Raw genomic sequence first — 20,676 nt, 5'->3', positions numbered from 1 at the left:
ATCATTAAGGCTCAGTGTATAATCATTTACATAGGATATGTGGAATCTAGTATTCTTCAGGTCATGTCCCTTATTCAAAACTTGGGAATTTTATAAAGTTTTCAAAAGAAAATTAAGATCAGACTCAGACTTTACTGTATTTTATTCTAGTATTTTTTCCAAAACATTTTAAGTATCAATTATGTAAGAAATATATTAATATAATCTATTTTTAAAAATAAAACTATCACAGATATTATATATATATATATATATACACACACACATACATAGAGAGATTTTACTTATAGTATAACTTCAGAATCATAATTTTTAACAAAATGGTGCAAAATAGTAAGAATCTAAGCTTTCAGGCAAAATCTGTGTGGAACCAATGCAGAATCAGACCAAGCAGATGAGGAAGCAACAGATACATGAATAATACTTTCTCCTCCTTTTCATTACAAAGAACTCTTCAAAAGTCCCACAGTATTTCCTTTTCTGATGAGTTTGTGTTTTTCAGGAGAGATAAGAATCCTGGTGAGAATATTCCCAAATCTCTAACTACTGTTCTTCCAGTGATGGCTGTGATTTACGTATTGGTGAATATATCCTACCTGGCAGTTTTGACCCCTCAGGAAATCATCTCTACAGGTATGAATGTGTCTAGACAAAGAGGAACTAGTCACTACTACTACCTACCCTCAATAAACATGGACTCCTGTGTACTGTGTATGTTTGATACACCTATAAGAATATAAACATGATGTGTTCATGCTTTGGTTTTTATAAGGAGAGGAAAAAATAATCATCTAAACAATCTATAAAGAAGAGGCACATGCTAAGGACTAAGGTCTAAGGATAGTAAAATGTGAAACAGCAAGAATTAGAAAGAGAAAGAAGAGGAGGAGAGGACCATGGAAGAGAAAGGGGAAAGAGATGAGGAGAACAAGCTCAGCAAGAAAGCAGAGATACTTTGTTAGAAGAATTTCCACCCTTAGGGTACACCCCAATACCTATCCTCAAAATAACTGTTTGGAATAGGCAGTTAATTCTTCATTTTGTAGATAGGGAAACTGCAGCTCAGGGAAGTTAAGTAATGGACAGAGTTAAGATTCAAAACTGGATCTCCTGGACAGAGTTAAGATTCAAAACTGGATCTCCATCATGTACTTCTCATGATAAGAGATTGCATCTTGTCCAGGTTACTGAAGGTAATGGGTTGTAAATGTGGACAGCAAGTTGCAAGACCTGATCTTCAAACATGAGTTCAATATCCTTTGAACCCTGACAAGTGCCTCCTAAATCCCATGCAAAAGCTAGTCTTAGAAGGTTTGAAATGCAGTTTAAAATCACGGAGTATAGTGAATAAATTTAGAATACAATTGCAATCATCTCTCCGCAAATTTTAGGATTGTTAACATTATTAATAACAAGTTCTCTAAATTTTAAAACAGAAATTATCTATAGGAGCAAAGCTTAATACTTCTAATTTTGCAAATAAACAGAGGCAAAACTGTAGATGTGTAAGCACTTGTGAATGAAAAAAGAAGGAAAAGAACTGAACTATTAATTCATCAAATTATCACTGAAAAAGACCAGCACATCATAGGTAGTAAGATAATGCAATCATATCATACAATTTTGAACTCCACTTTAAGTATAATCCAAAGTCAATAATTTTGGAGAAATTTTGCAGCACATTTGATACCCTTATAACATAATTTTTTTTGTTTCTAGTATCAGTTATTTGTCTTAATTAAGCATATAATATTTACCCCCATTGAAAATCTTTTCCTTTTTTATTTTTAATTATAGTATTTATGACTGTATCATTTATCTATTATTGAAAAACAAGCCTGCCCAAAATGTACCAGCTCACATCCACCACTTATTTGGTTCACAATTCTGCAAGTTGGCAACTTATGCTGGGTTCAGCGAGGCAGTTCTGGTTGTCTGCTGGAGTCATACATGTGTCTGCTGTCCCCTGCAGTTTAAGTAAACAGCTGTGTTGAGGTTGGCCATGCTTTCCTGTTTCTTTGGGGCCTCTGTTGGTAGGACAGTTTGAGTCATTTGAGAAGCAAATGCCAGGGGCACCTGGCTGGCTCAGTCAGTGCAGCATGCAACTCTTGATATTGGGCTTGTGAGTTCAAGCCCCACACTAGGTGTAGAGATTACTTAAAAATAAAATCTTAGGGGCGCCTCGGTGGCTCAGTCGGTTAAGCATCTGCCTTCTGCTCAGGTCATGATCCCAGGGTCCTGGGATCGAGCCCTGCATCAGGCTCCCTACTCAGTGGGGAACCTGCTTCTCCCTCTCTTTCTCCCTCTGCCCTGTAATTCTCTCTCTTGCTCACTCTCTCTCTCAAATAAATAAAAGAAAAAATTTTTTAAATAAATAAATTTTAAAAAAATAAAATTTTAAAAGGAGCACCTGGGTGGCTCAGTTGGTTAAGTGTCTGCCTTCAGCTCAGGTCATGATCCTGGGGTCCTGGGATCAGGCTCTGCTCTCCGGGGGAGTCTGCTTCTCCTTCTCCCTCTGCCCTTCCCCCTGCTCATGCGTGCTCTCTCTCTCTCACACACAAATAAATAAATAAAATCTTAAGAAAGAAAGGTCAAAAACGTTAGAGGGAGAGAAGCAAATGTCAAGAAATAATTAAATGTGCAAAGATTTTATTTAGAGAAATGCTTGCATTAGAGAAACCAAGAAGGAAGCCAGGTAAGGCGAGGAGAGCCATGGGACCACAATGCAAGTTTAATCCAAGTGAAGGAGAAAAACAGGGAAGGATAGGTAAAAACACCATAGACTGATATATAGTAAAGGGAAGGTTTGGCACATCTGCTGGGGAGCCCTTTAGCCAAAGCTGGCCATCAGATACATGAGTACTTCTTAGTATCTCTACCTCACAGTCATTAGCTGGGAACAACTTGTAAGAGCATGGCTTTGGTAGAAATGCCACGATAGATTTCATTGTGCAGTAGCTGGGGCCCTAGATCAATTATGCTCCCTGTATTTGGAAGTCTGTAAGGTGCATTTTCATGGCTCCAGAGTCACTATGGCTTGTCTCTGACAGATTACATTGAGTTTGTTCATATGGTAACTAAGCAGTGTCCCAAGAGAGCAAGCAGAAGTCTGTGATACCTCTCAAGGTACAGGCTCAGAGCTTGCAAACCACTACTCCCAATGCATTCTACTGGCCAAAATAGACCACGAGGCCAGACCATATTCAAGAAATGATAAAGAAACTCTCCCTCTCCAAAGGAGGGACAAAGTCATATCACAAAGAGAACAGATGCAAGAAGTAAAGAATTATTTGCCATATTTGCAATCAAGCAAAAGTGACTTTTTTGAAAAACTTTTTTAGATGCTGTTGCTGTCACCTGGATGGACAAAGTAATCCCTTCCATGCAATGGGTTATTTCTCTTGGGATTTCAACTTCAATAGTTAGCAACATGTGTTGTACAATACTTTCAGCCTCAAGACTGTTCTACACAGCAAGACAAGAAGGACAACTGTCTTTGATCTTCTCTATGCTTAATAACTACTTCAGTCCAACTGTTGCTATCACCCAGAAAATCATTTTAGCTTCTTTTCTTATTATATCCTCAGATTTAATCAATTTAATAAAATATTCAGGATTAGCAACCTGGGTTTTAAGAAGGCTATATATGATAGGTTTACTTAAACTAAGGTACCAGGACCCCAATCTACCTAGACCTTATAAGGTAAATCAAGATAAACATGTTAATATTAAATCTCTACTCTCTTTCTAGGAATATAATTTTTTTTTAATCTATAGAGGATGCTTCTAATCAATTATGAGTCGAATTTATGAAACATCTGATCTGGACCTGCATGTCCCAGTTTACTGATGTATAATTGGCTGTATGATCTACTTTTGGCTTGATTTTTAAGGAGTAAAAGGTCAAAATTAATTCTCTACAAGGAAGATTGATGTTATCATTTTTGTTATCTTCCAGGAACTAGATAATAATGCTTTTGAGAGGGGGGTAATATTAGCCCATCTCAAAATCATCCCTTCAGTGCACAACCCAACATAGGTGATGTGGCATTCTGTTCTTGATTGTGTCCTTGATAGAGTCCTCATTTTCTATAAGATGTTAATCTAAGCTTCAGTTTGGGTGATTATAAAATTGTGAATCTGAACTTAAGATAAAATCACTATCTTCTAGGTAATGTCAGTAGGGCCACTGTAGGCTCCTAGAGTATCTTTGTGCAAAATATAAAAAAAGCACCCCCTCCTCTAAGCGGACCATAGCTCCATGCCCAGCACAGAGCCTAGTGAGGAGAGCACAAGCTAGATATCAACCCCCTTCTGCCCCCTCACATGGGAGCACTTGTGTATGTAATGACTACCTAAGCAATCATATGTATTAGAAATAAAATCAGACTCATTTGAAAAGACCAGTCTGACAATAGTGTAGAGAGTGAATTAGAAGGAGGCATAAGTACAGTCAGGCCAAAGAGCCTGCAGAGGTTCACTTAGTCACCCTATTTAACTCAAGAGAATTCCAAAACTCAGAGATTAAATAATTATCCTAGCTAAAAGGAGCAGGGCTGGAATTTAAACCACGCATTCTGATTCCAGAGCCCATATTTCTGTTATATTTACTAAAAGAAGACTGGTGAATATTTTATTCTGTAAGGACCTACTAAGAAATTTTTTCTGATCTTAGCATCAAGAATATTTGGGCCTCTCCTAAATAACAGATTTTGCTTATACTTTATGATGACCTGCTCTCAGAATCTATATGAGGCTTTGTGGCATGCATTTTGTGAACAAAATTCATTCTTTATCTATGTTTATTTCCCTATTTCTCTTTCTTACTTTCATTTATTTTGTCTTGGTATAATGTAAGCCATACCTTGCTATGATGTAAATCCTAAGAGGTTTCAAATAGTCTGCTTTATTCTTTAATCATATCATAAATATAATCAAAATAGCCCATTTAAGATACTTTCTAGCTGTGGGGATTGTGCAGAAAGTAAAACGAGAGTCCCATATTTCATTCCAGTGACCATAATAACCACTTGAGTGTGCTTTTTGAAATCTGAATTCCCAGACTCACCCTTGGGGATTCTAATTCAGTAGGTGTCAGTTGGGTCCTAGGAATCCATATGTTTATCGATTATCTTGGCGGTTCTTATGCAGAGAGGTCCACTGACCATATTTAAGAAACACTAGTCTAGATAATCCTGACATTCTTCTCAAAATGGCTCCTTCTTTGGCCATGCCTCCTGTTGAAAAAAGTGAATGATAATATCTTGGATTTGAGTCATCCATTTACTCAACAAATATGAGGTAACTATCTGCTGTGTTTCAGGTACTCTACCATGCAGTTCAGAGAAATAAAAATGAATTTTTCAATCAAGAAGTATAAGAAATGTGTACAAATCACTGTTACAAAGTTAATTAAGAAATGCCATTTTGTTGAGCACATTCTACTAAAGTACCTTTTATGCAATTCTCAAGAAGACCTCAAAAGATCAGCATTAGATAAAACCTCATTTTGCAAATGGGTCTGAGAGGACCCAATTTTTCCCCCAACATCCAGATTTAATAGTTAAATGGTAACAACACAGGTATATCATAAATATTTTATTAAAAACCTCTGAACACATTTATCTTGTAGCACCCACCAGCCCACCATGTAGCTTCCTTCAGTTGAGACAGGGTGCAGGGCTACAAGGGTCTCACCGTGCAGTGACAGCAACCGTGGGAGCTGGGGGTGAAAGCCCCACAGGACTGGCAGTTCAGGGCCTCCTTCTGGCTCCTTTCTGGAAATGGTTCTGAGGACCAGATTAATTAAATAGCTCAAAGTTATACAACTGGACAGTAGCACTAAGCTCCCTGGAGAGGAACCTTCTTTATTTGTCCTAAATACTTCTGTATCCCTGGTATGGAAATGGCACATAGGAATTCACTGAATATTTCTTGAAGGAATGAACAATTAAGATAGCAGAGCTCGGGGGCACCTGGGTGGCTCAGTTGGTTAAGCATCTGACTTTTCAGCTCAGGTCATGATCTCGGGGTCCTGGGATCAGGCTCCGCTCTCAGCGGGGAGTCTGCTTCTCCCTCTCCTCCTTCTGACCCTCCCCTGACTCGTGCTCTCTCTCTCTCTCTCTTTCTCAAATAAATAACATATTTTTTAAAAAGATAGCAAAGCTTGCAATTCCAACCAGACTTTTCTGATTCCAATGTTTCTGTTGTTTGTATTAGTTAATAGTGCTACTCCAGGAAAAACTGGCACATGCCCCATTAAAGAAGCATTATAACCAGGGGTGCCTGGGTGGCTCAGTCGTTAGGTGTCTGCCTTCGGCTTGGGTCATGGTCCCAGGGTCCTGGGATCGAGCCCCGCATCGGGCTCTCTGCTTGGCAGGAGGCCTGCTTCTCCCTTTCCCACTCCCCCTGTTTGTGTTCCCTCTCTGTCAAATAAATAAATAAAATCTTTAAAAAAAAAAAAGAAGCATTATAAACAAATATTACAGTTATGCCATGCATGGCTAGTTTCCAAATTCCCAAAACTAAGCAAGCTTCAATGACTAATACTAGTATGACATACTTAATTTTTTATTTTTGACAAAGATTTCTTATAATGTATGTTTTTTCCTATGCCAGAAAATAAAGTACTGATTTTAGTAAATAATTGACAATACCTGATCAATAGAGCATATGGAATAAATATAAATAAATAAATACAGTTCCACCTTTTTACAGTCACTTAGTCTGCCACTGATTTACTTTCCATAATATAATACTGAGACTGTCTCTTTAAATAGACGTGAAAATATATTTGCAATTTTGTCCCTAATGTTTGGAAATATTTGTTCCAAATAGAAAGGGAATGTTCTTACATTGTTTATAGAAACTTTTGAGGAAAAAGTCATCACTAATCTTAATCTTTTTTTTTTTTTTAACTTTCAGGTGTGTTTGCCATTTGTATTGGGATCCACAGCTGTATCTTTGTTTCTAATTTTGACACCAGTGATTCAGTCTCCTACAGTAGAGTATATCTATGGGTTTATCTTTATTTTTAGTGGACTTCTGTGTTACTGGCTTCATGTTAACCTTAATCAACATTGTTTGTTTTGACAAAATCATCTGTTATTTACAATTACTATTTAATGTTTCACCACCTGAAGACCAGGATGATGGTATTTCAACAGGAGAAAAACATCTTGAAGAAATCTTTTTTAAATAAGAAACCCTAAATGGTTAATGAATGAGTACATTTTTAAAGATAATCTTTGCTTTAAAGTGTATACACTCATACACACAAACCCTCCCTCCGCCTGCCCAATCCCCAACTACATATATCGAATCCACCCCCCCCCCCAGCTACGTATTCAAATTCTTGACAATTCAAATTCTTTTGCTTGTAATTGAAGCCCAAGTTCCTAGTACACAACATGTTTTTCACCACTTTCCTTCAGGTCAAAAATTTTAAACGAAAACATACACATACACACAACAGATTAAAGGGTATAATACACCTACTTCTGTGTGTAGAAAGAAATTAATATACACCTGAAATTAATATAATGTTATGTGTTACCTGAAACTAATATAATGTTATGTGTCAATTATATCTCAAATAAATAAATAAACAACCAAACAAACAAAATCAGAGTCACTGTCAGGAAGACAAGTTCATGGGTAAACAGTGCCTAGCAGATATTAAGAAGCACCCACAAAAAAAAAAAGGCAATAGTCTAAGTCTGAAATTTATATTAATAAAACTACATATTGCTTCCTACTCACTGGTCTAAACTCTTCACAGTGATATCAATTAAAAGAATATGTTTTACTTCCAAATCCTGGTGTTCACCTCTGTAAAGTGTAATAGGCTAAATCATGACCTTCAAAAATTAAAAATAGAACTGCCATATGACCTAGCAATCCCACTTCTGAGCATTTATCGGAAAGAATCAAAATCAGGGTCAGGAAGAGATATTAGCATTCTTATGTTCATTGTAGAAAATGTGGAAACAACCTAAATGCCCATTGATATATGAATGGATAAAAAAAAGTGATATGTGCAGAGAATGAAATATTATTCAATCTTAAAAAAAGAGGGAAGTCCTGCACCATTTTATATTCCCACCAACAGGACATAATGGTTCCAATCTCTCCACATCTTCGACAACATTAGTTGTCTGTTCATTTTTTATAAAATAGCTATCATAATAGGTATGATATGATCTCTCATTGTGGTTTTGATATGCATCTCACGGACAATCAGTGACATTGAGCATCTTTTCATATACCTATTTGCCACTTGCATGTCCTCTTTGAAAAAATGTCCCTTTAGGTCCTTTGCCTATTTTTTATTGGGTTGTTATTTTACTAGTGAGTTATATGATTTCCTTAATATAGTTTAGATATTAATCTCTTATCAGATAGATGGTTTGCAAATATTTCCCCCTATACCATAGGTTGCCTTTTCACCATTTTTTTTTACTTCCTTTGCTGTGCAGAAACTTTTAGTTTGATGTAGGCCCACCTATTTGTGCTTTTGGTTCACATTCATGAAATCGTTGCCAAAACCAATGTCATGAAGATTTTCCCCTATGTTTTTTTCTAGGAATTTTATACTTACAGGTCTTATGTATAAGTCTTTAATCTACTTTGAATTGATTTTTGTATATGATATGAGACAAGGGTCCAATTTCATTATTTTACATGTATATATCCATCATTCATCACCACCTGACATATTATCTGTGTATTTATTTGTTTACTTATCTCTCCTCTAAGATACAAAATACTGTGTCCTGGCTAGAATACAAAAGGTCTTTGTCTGTTTGTTGATCCTTCATATAGTAGGTGTTAGATAAATATTTGTTGCATTTTAGGGGGTTCCAGAGATTTTGAGGTTGATCAAGGAAAAGATAAGATCAGGAGATGTGGTAGCAGGAGATGCAGTAGCAGACACAAGCTTCATTTGGGCAACACTTTAGCTGGTTTGCATGTGGAGGAAATCACTCACAGTATGAGACTTCCCAGAGGCCATGGCAAGCCACCATCCAAAAGAGGAGGGCAACAAGGGAATTCCTGGGGAAAAGGAGACTCCACATGGGGAGTTTGCATATCTAGGTGATATCACTCAGCAGCAAGTAGGCAGACTCTGGGTCAGAGAGCCCCCAAGGGCAGCAGTGCCTTGGGATCTTTATTGCCCTGGGCTTACCTTACCTGTTAAGCAAAGTTTACATGTTAAGTACAGTTTTGTGGGGTATGCAAAGCAAGCAAGCTCTAAATGGCTAAAAAAATGTTTATTTGGACTATATTTAAAACAGTTGGATGTGTAAAAGTTGGAGCTAATGGGTCTCAGTCTGCTGTGAAGAAGTAAACAACCTAGGGTTCAACCTAGGGTCCAATATACATCTTTGGTTCATTACATTATGCACAAAATGAACAAAACATCAAAACAAATAAACAAAACACAAGTTAATTTCTCCATAGCTGATTCTGCTACAAAATTAGTGAATGAATAAATGTTTGAATTAATGAATACATATTCAGTAGACTAATACCTGTAGATTAAGATAAATTAGGGGAAGAGTAGTAGCCTGCATACATTTAATACTAGATGGGTTTTTATATACCCCCATGGCCAGTATAGATATATAAATTAATCCTAGTATGTGAGGTAATCCAATAGATGTTTCACATACATGATCTCATTCAGTACGTGTTGCTGATCCTACAATATGAAATTATTATCCTCATTTTATAAATGAAGAAATGTGGATTCCAAAAAAATAACACAACTTGCTAAAAACCATGCCACCAATAAGTGACAGAGTGGGATTCAAACCATTGCTCACTTGAATGCAAAGTTTACATTTTTTCTGTTAAACTACAGTTTCTTCTCTTGGTACTCATCTACAAAGTATTCTTTCAGAGTTAAATAATATCAGTGTTACACCCTCAGAGGAGATTTCTCTTCCCAGAACTTTTAAAATCTTCCTTTCTTAATTAGTTGTGACTAACTTGTTCACTGGCATATGTGATTTTTTTTAAAAATAACATGAGAAACACTTTAACTCTGTCCTTAAAAGAAGGCACAAAATCATAGAACAATTCACAAGTTAATCATTTACAGAACCAAATTAGATTCAATAATAAAATGCTTGTGGAAGGATGAGATGGATAAATTAAGGAAACATCAATGTTTGAAGAGCTTCCAGAAAAATGGAAGGAAAATGTAAAAAATAATGGCAATCCATGTTAAATTTCAAAATTACTTTTCATAATTAGAAAATGGAAAAAGGCAAAAACATGCAACTCCCAAGAGCAATAGAACTCCTCCATGGAAATATTTTAATATTTAGTGCCACATTAGGGACAGAAATCTTTGTGTCTCTTATCAGGGATGTTAAAATATACTTCACTGAACTTAGCTGTCTCCCTGAGTATTTGGACTGTTTGTGCCATACCGATGATCATTGCCATTCTTAGACACGCAGGGCTGGGAACAACCTTCCCTAAAAGCAGAGCACCAAATTATGTTTTCAAAAGATCTCTTGGATACTCTGTTTCTTTCCTCAGTCTTTGGATCAAACTTTTTGTTTATCCTTTAAGAATGGCGGCTCAAACTTTATTACTATCTGGCTGTATGTGTGTATCATAGCTTTTTCTATGCAAGGTTCTACATGTCCGTGGAGCACAGCTGGGGCAGTAGAGAGGTTAGAATATTAGTTGGTAGAGGTACACAATGGAGGACTGTGAAAAAAAATAATTCTGTAAATTTATTGTTTACTTGCGTAAGTCAAGTTTCTCATTGACGGTAACCATCAAGAACTTGAAGACATCAGCATTAAAATCATTAAATTAAAATGCATTGTTATTTCAAATATAAAATCTCTTTTCACCTTCAAAATTAATTTTTAAAATCATATACATTTTAGAATAATTTTGTTAAGTTCCATAAAAGATTAAGTTGGGATTCTTATTGTGATGGAATTTTATTTCAAAGTCTATTTGGGGAGAAGTGACATCTTTAGAATAATGATTATAGCTTCCTCTAGATTAAACTTTTTTGGGGGAAAGGGATCCTTCTATAAACTTTAGTTTTCTCCATAAAATTCTGCACATTTCCTGTTACATTTACTCCATAATCATTTATAATTTTTGTTGCTATGTCAGTTTAGAAAATCCAAGAGAACATAGGAAGAAAATCATATCACCTGCAAATAAAGGCAGTTTATTTCTTCTTTTTAAATTCTTAAAATTAAAGAAAAATTATTCTTCTTTCTTACAGCTTTGGTTCAAGTTCAATTTAAAAGAGCAGGAATCTGCATCTTGCTCATGACTCTAATGAGAATACTTTTGATGTTTTATATTAAGGATGATGTTTGTTGTAGGTGGTTGGAAAATGCCCTTTATTTAAAGCATCATCATCTATTCTCAACTTGCTAAGATTTTAATTATGACAGAATACTGAACCTACTTTTTGCTTCTTTTACGATAATTATAATTTCTTCTTTAATCAACGAATTTAGGGTATGTTTTGATCTTTTTCTAGCTTAACGAATTTTCTCTTTTTTTCTGTTAATCTATACAACAGTTAATCAATTTTGTTTATCTTTTCAAAAAACCAACTCTTTGTTTTGTTGTTCATTTTTTTCTTTTTGTTTATTTCTTTTTTAAATTTTATTTTATTATGTTATGTTAGTCACTATACATCATTAGTTTTTGATGTAATGATCCATGAGTCATTGTTTCTTTCTTTTTTTTTTTTTTTTTTTTGTCCTATTGCTTTTCTAGTCTTTATGCCTTTTTCTTCAGGAGCCCATACTCTCTTGCTCCCTCTGGTGTCTGGCTGCCTTACTAGGGGTCAGGCAGTGGAAGGATGCTCCATTGTTCTTCCTGTGAAGAAGCCTCAAGTTCTGCAACTTCTCCCTATTTAGCAGAGCTGTGCTGGGCATGCAGCTAGCCATTCTTCCCATTTCCTTTGTTCTTAGCTGCTCTCATGAACTATGGCAGTTACACTGGTGCTCCATGTGAGGTGAGACAGGAACCAGCCCCTCCGACAGCTCCCAGATAAGCCAAGACCTTTGTGGCATGCTCTACTCTTTCCTCTGAAAGAGGCCAAGGTAATCTCTTTTGGTGTTGAGCTGCGTGGCTTCTAGGTAGTTATGGAAGGGGCAACAGTTTCTCTGGAGCCTGCAGGGTCTCTCCACTGCCTTCAGCTCAAAACACTACACATGCCAAAGTGGTGCATTTTGGGGAGACTTGTTCTAAATCCCTTCAGTCCCACCTTTGAAACTTTAAAGAAATTTCACAATACAGAAGTTAACTGATAGGTTAGTCCATATCTCAATGAACCAGCCTCAGTCTTGACAGTAGATCAGTTGAGTTAAACAGTTATATCTCATTTCAGGAGGCAGTCTTGCAAGTGGGCTCCCAAAGTTAGGCCTATATTGGGCAAGCAATCAGGTAATTAATAAGAGGCACTGCTACAGAAACAAAAGAAAAACAAAGGTTAACGGCTGGAGCAAATTATGAACCCAGCGTCTGAGTCCTGAGTGTTGCCAGTGAGATTTCTAGATGTCAGGCTTGAAGCATCTTCAGACAGAGTAATGGCAGACGGTGGCAATCTGAAAGAGTCTCCTGGCTTGAAGTTTGAACGTCTCTGGTGATGTTTCTGAGTGGCCCATACAGCAACAGGCACAAAAATTGTCTAAACCCGGGCTATTGGGATGATTTCTCTGACATTAATATCATGTCCTCTAGCTTCAGTTTGCAGGATTTCAGGAAAAAGGGCAGCTTTAGTTCTCAATGATTCCAAGTCAAAAGGAAGGGAGAAAATTGCAAATTTTAGTTTGGAGGGTCTTAGCCAGGTATTTGCAGAAACCAGAATTCAGGATCCAATCCAGTTTATAGGCAAACACAAACCCTCAAAGACGACAGAACTTGACTCTAATATCCACAAAGGTGTGTTACTGAAACGTAATTTTTCTCTCTAAAATCACCCTCCTTTCCACCAAAGATAGCCAAGTTAAGACTAATTTGTTGGCAAAATAAGTCTGGTTTCAAAAAAACTTGGCGTGATTATTTACATAAGTGCAGCAATAAGAGTGAGTGACCATATAGGCTCTTTTTAAATATACTTTACTAGAACTTTTTATAAGGAATCGTCAGATTGAACTTTTAACACCCTCTAAGGCTAAGAAGTCAAGCCAAATACTTGCCATCAGACTTGCCAACAATATCTATATATTTGGGTAAATTTCTTCATCTCTAGGTCCCCAAAATATCCTGAGGTTCCTGGGCCTGCCAGGAGGAGACCTTCTTTTCTCACCTGGTGAGGCTGCTGGGAACCCAAGAAGCAAGGTACCAGGCTGATTTTTCCAAGGGGCTTCATTGACTCTGTAAAGTCAACTTTAGTTCCTTAAAGCTGTCTGGTCATATTTGAGTCTATGTATCTCTGTCAAAAATGACAATGTAGGGGAACCTGGGTGGCTCAGTCAGTTAAGTGTCTGCTTTCAGCTCAGGTCATGATCCCAGGGTCCTGGGATCAAGCCCCACATAGGGCTTCCTGCTCAGTGGAGAGCCTACTTCTCCCTCTCCCTCTTTTGCTCCCCCTGCTTGTGTGCTCTTGCTCTCTCTCCCTCTGTCAAATAAATAAATAAAATCTTAAAAAAAAAATGACAATCTAGGCAAGTCTTGGCAATATAACCAACGTTTCCAATTATATCCTATTACAAAAAGAACACATTCTTATTGAACTTATACAAATAAGTATATTGCCATGAAAATAAGAAAATTCACTGAGAGTGTCCAAATTCTGGAGGGATCAGGAAGGGAGAAAAAGATAAATGTTCCTTATTTGTTTACAAAGGTATATTTTACCAAATTGCTCTAAGTCATTGATAGGTTAAGAGAAAAATCTGAAAAAGCAAACATTAAAGAACCAGCAATGTTGCAAATAAGAAGTTATAAAAATTATAATCCTCTTCTTCAGTTCATTCAGTCCCGTTTATTTAATTCTTGTTCTGTTTGAATCAAGTTTTCCCACAAGTTCTGGAAATTCTTACCCAGTTCAGTTATATGACCTTAGATTTAACAGAAACCTGTATTTGTCAAAAGTCCTTTCCATGAATCTCCTTGAGGATGAAGCACTTTTGCAAGGAATCTTTTGTAAAAGTATTAGAATAAAACAATAACTGTCTGTAAATGATTAAGGACTTTTTTAAAAATGTTCATCATTAGAGAACTGATGAGTTCATTATAATGGACATGACAAGGAAATGTGGTTATTTCTGTGACACACAACACTTCAATAATTAGAAGTACAAGTGATAACATTCATTATACCAGGACATATCAAAATTTTAAGAATTTCATATATATTCTAGAATGGTTATAGTAGTAGTATTCACCCACATAATATAACCTATGAGAGTTTATTGTAATTTATTTGACAATGCTTCCCATGTAATTTAACATACCAAGTAAGTTTAGCTAGTTTAAAACCTCTCTTTATAAGGCGAGAGAACAAATCTTTTGAGATGTTTCAGGGACCCTCTTGACTATCTCATATCTCAATAGTTAGTTCCAGGGGTGCCTGGGTGGCTCAGTCGTTAAGCGTCTGCCTTCGGCTCAGGTCATGATCCCAGGCTCCTGGGATCGAGCCCCACATCGGGCTCCCCACTCCGCGGGAAGCCTGCTTCTCCCTCTGCCACTCCCCCTAGCTTGTGTTCCCTCTCTCACTGTGTCTCTGTCAAATAAATAAATAAAATTTTTTTAAAAAATAAAAAGCTGAAATAACATTAAAAAAAACAGTTCTAAGTGAAAAAGACTTTAGTTAGAACTTGATTTTTGGAGGTTTGTCAAAAATATTTTTTTAAAAAAAGGTTTTAAAGTTCTTGCCTAAATAAGATCAGAGATCATTACAAAACTTAATACTTAATTATCTATTTAACGAAAGTGGCAATAAAAGATTTTAAAGGCAAATACAGAAGGTTACATTGTTAGCAAAACTTAGTTCTTTTAATATGAGAAGATTCGGCTTTCCTAGGTAACCAAAGACTTGATAAAGACAAAACATAGACTCTTTGTTTTTTTTGAGGCAGATTACAATAAAGAAAAACCTTTGTTTACAATTTCTTATTAGGAGTAGACCAATAATCTGAGAAAACTTTGTCATTTTAACGGAGAGAAAAACCAAATCCTAAACTTGCAGCAGTGTACTTTTGATATTAAAGCTCATTTACTTAATTAAATTCTTTTGTATCTTAGCCAGTCCTGACTGATGTAGTTTTGAATGTAGGTAAGGTCCAGAGCCGACGGCAAGAAAGAATCCTTGAGACGTCTTTGGTACAAAAAGGTGGTTTTATTAAATCACGGTGACAGGACCCATGGGCAGAAAGAGCTGCACCAGGGTCATGAAAAATGGCCCATTATATACTTTCAAGTTGGGAGGGGGTTAGGGATAGCGTAAATCTCTAAGGAATTTTGGAAGCAAGGTTTCCAGGACCTTGAGGGGGCTAGCTATTGTAGGGAAAAGATCATTTATTACAGTCTAAAAAAACCTGAGTCATGAGACCCTTCAGATGTATATTGGTGGGTCATATGCTTGGAGGATGACTGTCAACATGTATCTTAGGGGGTAGAGATAAAGGAAGTTTCCAAAGGAATTTTTATATGTTAAAGTAGACTTACAGGATCCTGGGGGTCAGGCTAAGATTGTCTTTTGCCTTAGCAAAGTGTTAACATCCAGGCAGCTGAGTTCCTAGAGGAAGGTCACTCTGCCTGCTTCAAGGACTTGTCAATAGGCTGTAGATTGTAAGGAAATTTAATAATTATTCTTCTGCCTTTGTTTCCCACATCACTGACCATGCATAAAATTCCTTTCCAAAATCCCTTTTCCAGAAACCTTCTACAACTTTCTTTTTTACATTCAGATTTTGTCCTATACTTTCCCTTTTTAAATAGTCAACCTCACTTTAGGACACTTTAGGATTATTTTTTCTTTACCCCCCCCAAAAAAAAGCATTTCTATTCTTTATGCCTCTTCTTACCAAAAACACACATCTTATTCTCTTCGCATACAGAGATGCTTCCCTTATTATTTCTAGTAGTCTTAATTACATTTATTAGAATCCTTAATTCTTAGACTTCTTAATTTCTAATGAAAACTAAGAAGTAAGCTGTGAACTGTTATACCAGCTTTCTTTATGATTTTTTTTTTTTTTTTAAGATTTTATTATTTATTTATTTGAGAGACAGAATGAGATAGAGAGAGCATGAGAGGGTCAGAGGGAGAAGCAGACTCCCTGCCGAGCAGGGAGCCCGATGTGGGACTCGATCCCGGGACTCCAGGATCATGACCTGAGCCGAAGGCAGTCGCTTAACCAACTGAGCCACCCAGGCGCCCATACCAGCTTTCTTTAAATTGGCAAATTTTTGAATACTTTTTATAATTTCTAGAACCATGTGCTTCTCCATAGTACAATCTTTCAATAAAGCACAAAACATGTTTACCAACAGACCCAAATTTATCCTTAGTTTCTCTGTAATAAGGAATTCAAAACCAAATAAACCTATATTCAGTAAATAAGGTTTCACTATTTCATCTTATTTGGAAATGATCCAGATATTCAATGAATTTAACTTAACTCATCACTTAACTTAGCAATTTTAAAGTTTTAAGTTACCAAAAAGGTTTGGTAAAACTATTTTAAAAGTTGACTTAAAAACTTTTTTTTAAAATTTTCTTATTGTTATGTTAATGCCCATACATTACATCATTAGTTTTAGATATAGTGTTCCATGATTCATTGTTTGTGCATAACACCCAGTGCTCCATGCAGAACGTGCCCTCCTCAATACCCATCACCAGGCTAACCCACCCTCCCACCCCCCTCCCCTCTAGAACCCTCAGTTTGTTTTTCAGAGTCCATAGTCTCTCATGGTTTGTCTCCCCCTCCGATTTCCCCCCCTTAATTCTTCCCCTCCTGCTACATTCTTCTTCTTTTTTTTTTTTCTTTCTTAACATATATTGCATTATTTGTTTCAGAGGTACAGATCTGAGATCTGACTTAAAAACTTTTATCTTATTTGCATCTATTCAATTTAGTTGCTCTTAACAATTAGGTTCAGATTACTCACATGAGACATCAGACAAAGCCAGCCATTCTCCCAAACTGGTTTTGTTGTTGTTGTTGTTGCTGTTTAAAATTTTTTAACAGTTATAATATAACCTTATTTGGTTAGTATACCCAGGTACAATAAAAGTATTATATTTAATATTGATAACTCTAAAGGCGTGTCTATTTTAATTAAACCAACACACTTCATTTAGCTTTTATTCATTAAAGATTGATCCTAGAGAATGTGAACTAAAAAGCATTTGGGTTAGTTTTTATATTTCTGAGGGTTTTAGAGTAGCCAATCCTTACAAGTGCTTGCCTTCAAACCAACTATATAGAGCTCTTCTAAAAAATTCTGGCAACATACCGTCTGTAGAAAAATACCACACATCTACAACATACAACATATATATACAAATATATATATAAATATATATACATATTTAAGTATATATATGTATATAAGAACTTTCTTATATATAGTTCTATAGGAACTTTTATATATATATAAGAACATTTATTTATATATATATGAACTTTCCCTTATGTTCATCACTTTTGTTTCTTAAATTCCACTTGAGTGAAATCATATAGTATTTGTCTTTCTTTAACTGACTTATTTATATATGAGCTTTAACTGACTTATATATATATATATGTAACTTTCTCTGAGTTATACATATATGAACAGATGCAGAGACCTGTAATATTTATAGAGACCTAATATTTATAGAGAAGATTTTTCATTTGTCCAATTTCCAAATACTTCCTCTTTCCTCCAAAACTTCTCTTTTTCTTTTCCTTCAGTTAAGAAACCTCTCCCTAAAGTTTGCATTTCAAAGAATTGCTCTTAGGTTGAGATATGAAAAGAAAATCTACATCACAAAGGCACAGAGAAAGTACCCAAGTTTCTTTGGTTACTTTGGAAGAACTTTGGCTTCCTTTTTTTTTTTTTTTTTTTTTCAGATTTTATTTATTTGACAGACAGCGAGAGAGCACAAGCAGGGGGAGCGGCAGACAGAGAGAGAGGGAGAAGCAGGCTTCCTGCCAAGCAGGAAGCCTGATGCTGGCTCAATCCCAGGACCCCGGGATCAATACCTGAGCCAAAGGCAGATGCTTAACCGACTGAGCCGCCCAGGCGCCCCTCTTTTTTTTTAATTTAAATTCAAGTTAGTTAACATATGATGTATTATTAATTTCGGGGTAAAATTTAGTGATTCATCAGTTGCATATAACACCCAGTGCTCGTTACATCAAGTGCCCTCCTTCATGCCCATCACCCAGTTATCCTATCCCCCTACCCAACTCTCCTCCAGCAACCTTCAGTTTGTTCTCTATAGCAAAGAATCTCTTAGGGTTTATCTCCTCTGTTTTTATCCTATTTTATTTTTCCTTCCCTTCCCCTATGTTCATCAGTTTTGTTTCTTAAATTCCACATGAGTGAAATCATATGGTATGTCTTTCTCTAACTGACTTATTTCTATTAGCATTATACACCCTAGTTCCATCCATGTCGGTGCAAATGGCAAGATTTCATTCTTTCTGATGGCTGAGTAATATTCCTGTGTGTGTGTGTGTGTGTGTGTGTGTGTGTACACCACATCTTTATACATTCATCCATCTTGGGATTGGTTAAAAAAAGAAAGAAAGAAAGAAATATTGACCTTGAATTCTTTCTGGGTCCTTATTTCTAGTTTTGCAAAGATTTGTAAGATAAGGACAGTTGCTCTCAATTCCTCAAAATATTGGGTTGTAACTTAAATCATAAATTGATATATCTATCCAACTTTATTATCCTCAATTGCTTCTTTCCTTCTGGGTACATAGTTTTCTTTTAGCTTAGGGAAAAAAGCCTAAAAAAATTCCTATCAGCTCTGAATATCAGCTTCTAATCTGGCCAACTTTTGACTACAGAGCTATTTTTAAAAATTCTTTTAAATATCTTGTCAGTTTTCAGCCAGGACAAATAGCAAATTTTTCTGGCAGCACTGAATAATCCCTCCTTGGGTTTAAGAGGAGTCCCTAAAGAGGATGCAAAGGATACTACCTTCCCAAGATCTAGTCACTCCCAAAAATAACCAAAAGAATCAACAACCTGCATGCCCCAGGTGGGTAGACAAAAGGAGACAAGCAGAAAAGTAATAGTTATCCCTGGGAGAGAAAGGATCAATAGCCAATGGGTTTGGATTTGGAAAGGAAGGAGCACTGTCAAATTTTATTTTCCTCTTCTATCAGCCCCTGAAAATCAGTCTACAGCTCATCATTTGTAGGAGAGCCTATGAGAAATTCTGGTCATCTCTTTCCTCTATGAGAAAGAATGACCAATGATCTTTCTAATTCTCCTCTAAATTTAGTAGAATCTTCTGAAAAGATCTGCTGCTGTCCAGGGGACATGAATTCTTTTGGTGGGGGTCTAGGATTTATTCACAAAGGACATTACACAGGAAGGCCAGAAGCTGGCAAAGCCTGATTACAGAGTACAGCACAGTGAGTCCTACTGTCTGTCCCAGGTGCTTCTGCTAAATTCACTTCCTGACTTTCAGCATTTGCATGAGTAATCCATATACTCTAAGCCAAGAGATTGGGCTAGAGTGCTCTCTGTAAATCTTGTAGCAAAAAAAGAAAGCTAAAACAGGAAGATGGGGCCAGGTTTTAAGAAGGAGAATTTACATTTGATTTAATTTTTATTCTGAGTCTAATTTCTGTTCTTACATCTCACGGGGAGTCCCTAAGGGTAGTCATTGCATTTCTTTGTGTCCCCCTTTTAATTTGCCCACATGCCAATGAATCGATTGTTTAGGATGACAGCTCCCTAAAAATCTTTTTCTTTCAAATACGGCCAAATCAAAGGATCCATCATCTGGCCGTTGAAGAGGAGGAATTCTCAATAGTGACTTAAACCAATAAGCCTTTTCATGAAAAGACCTGGAGGTAGCTTTCCAGGCTTAGAATAAATTTTTACCACAGACTCAAGAGACATTCCTGGAGTAGGTATAGATGGTGTAGCCCCTATGATTCAAAAAGTTCATTCTCAAAATTAGTCTAAGACAGCAAAGGCCTTCACTGCAGGTGGTAAGGTGTCTTTAGTCTCCCGAGGAAGCATGAGATACCTCCAGTCACAGACTCGCTAATCTGTGACACTGGGCAGGCACTACTGGAATGGGATTTTTCCAGCACTAACACAGTAACAAAGGTTGAGATGACAAAAGCCCCTGTGAACTAGGGTCTCTTATGACAGATTCCCCTGAGAGCTGACATAGTTGGACGAAGACTACTGGATCCATAGCCTATAGGGCTGGCCACCAGATGCACAGCAATACATGCATCCTTTTGGTCTAGAATTTGCCATTCTTACATTGCCAGAGACCAAAGAGAGTATTCTCACTGGTCAAAAAGCCAAGCTCTCAGGATATAGAATGACACAGCAGACAGACCATCTCTGGGAGGAAAAGGATTAATAAAGACCAAAAGTATTCATATCAAATAACCAATCATTGAAACCAAAGGGCTAGCTCCACATATATTTTCTCCTGCTAATGTACATTTAGAAAAGGAAAAAAAGGACTCTCACCACTCT

General features: G+C 36.5%; 1 long non-coding RNA gene across 2 annotated transcripts in view; it reads right to left on the bottom strand.

The window, feature by feature from the left end:
- Positions 1-20,676, bottom strand: part of LOC118528208 (uncharacterized) — a 221,908-nt gene that overhangs the window by 194,626 nt on the left and 6,606 nt on the right. The gene's annotated exons all lie outside the window — the stretch shown is intronic.

This window comes from Halichoerus grypus, chromosome 5, assembly GCF_964656455.1.
Source record: "Halichoerus grypus chromosome 5, mHalGry1.hap1.1, whole genome shotgun sequence".
NCBI lineage: Eukaryota > Metazoa > Chordata > Mammalia > Carnivora > Phocidae > Halichoerus > Halichoerus grypus.
This window is presented reverse-complemented; position numbering and strand designations above follow the sequence as displayed.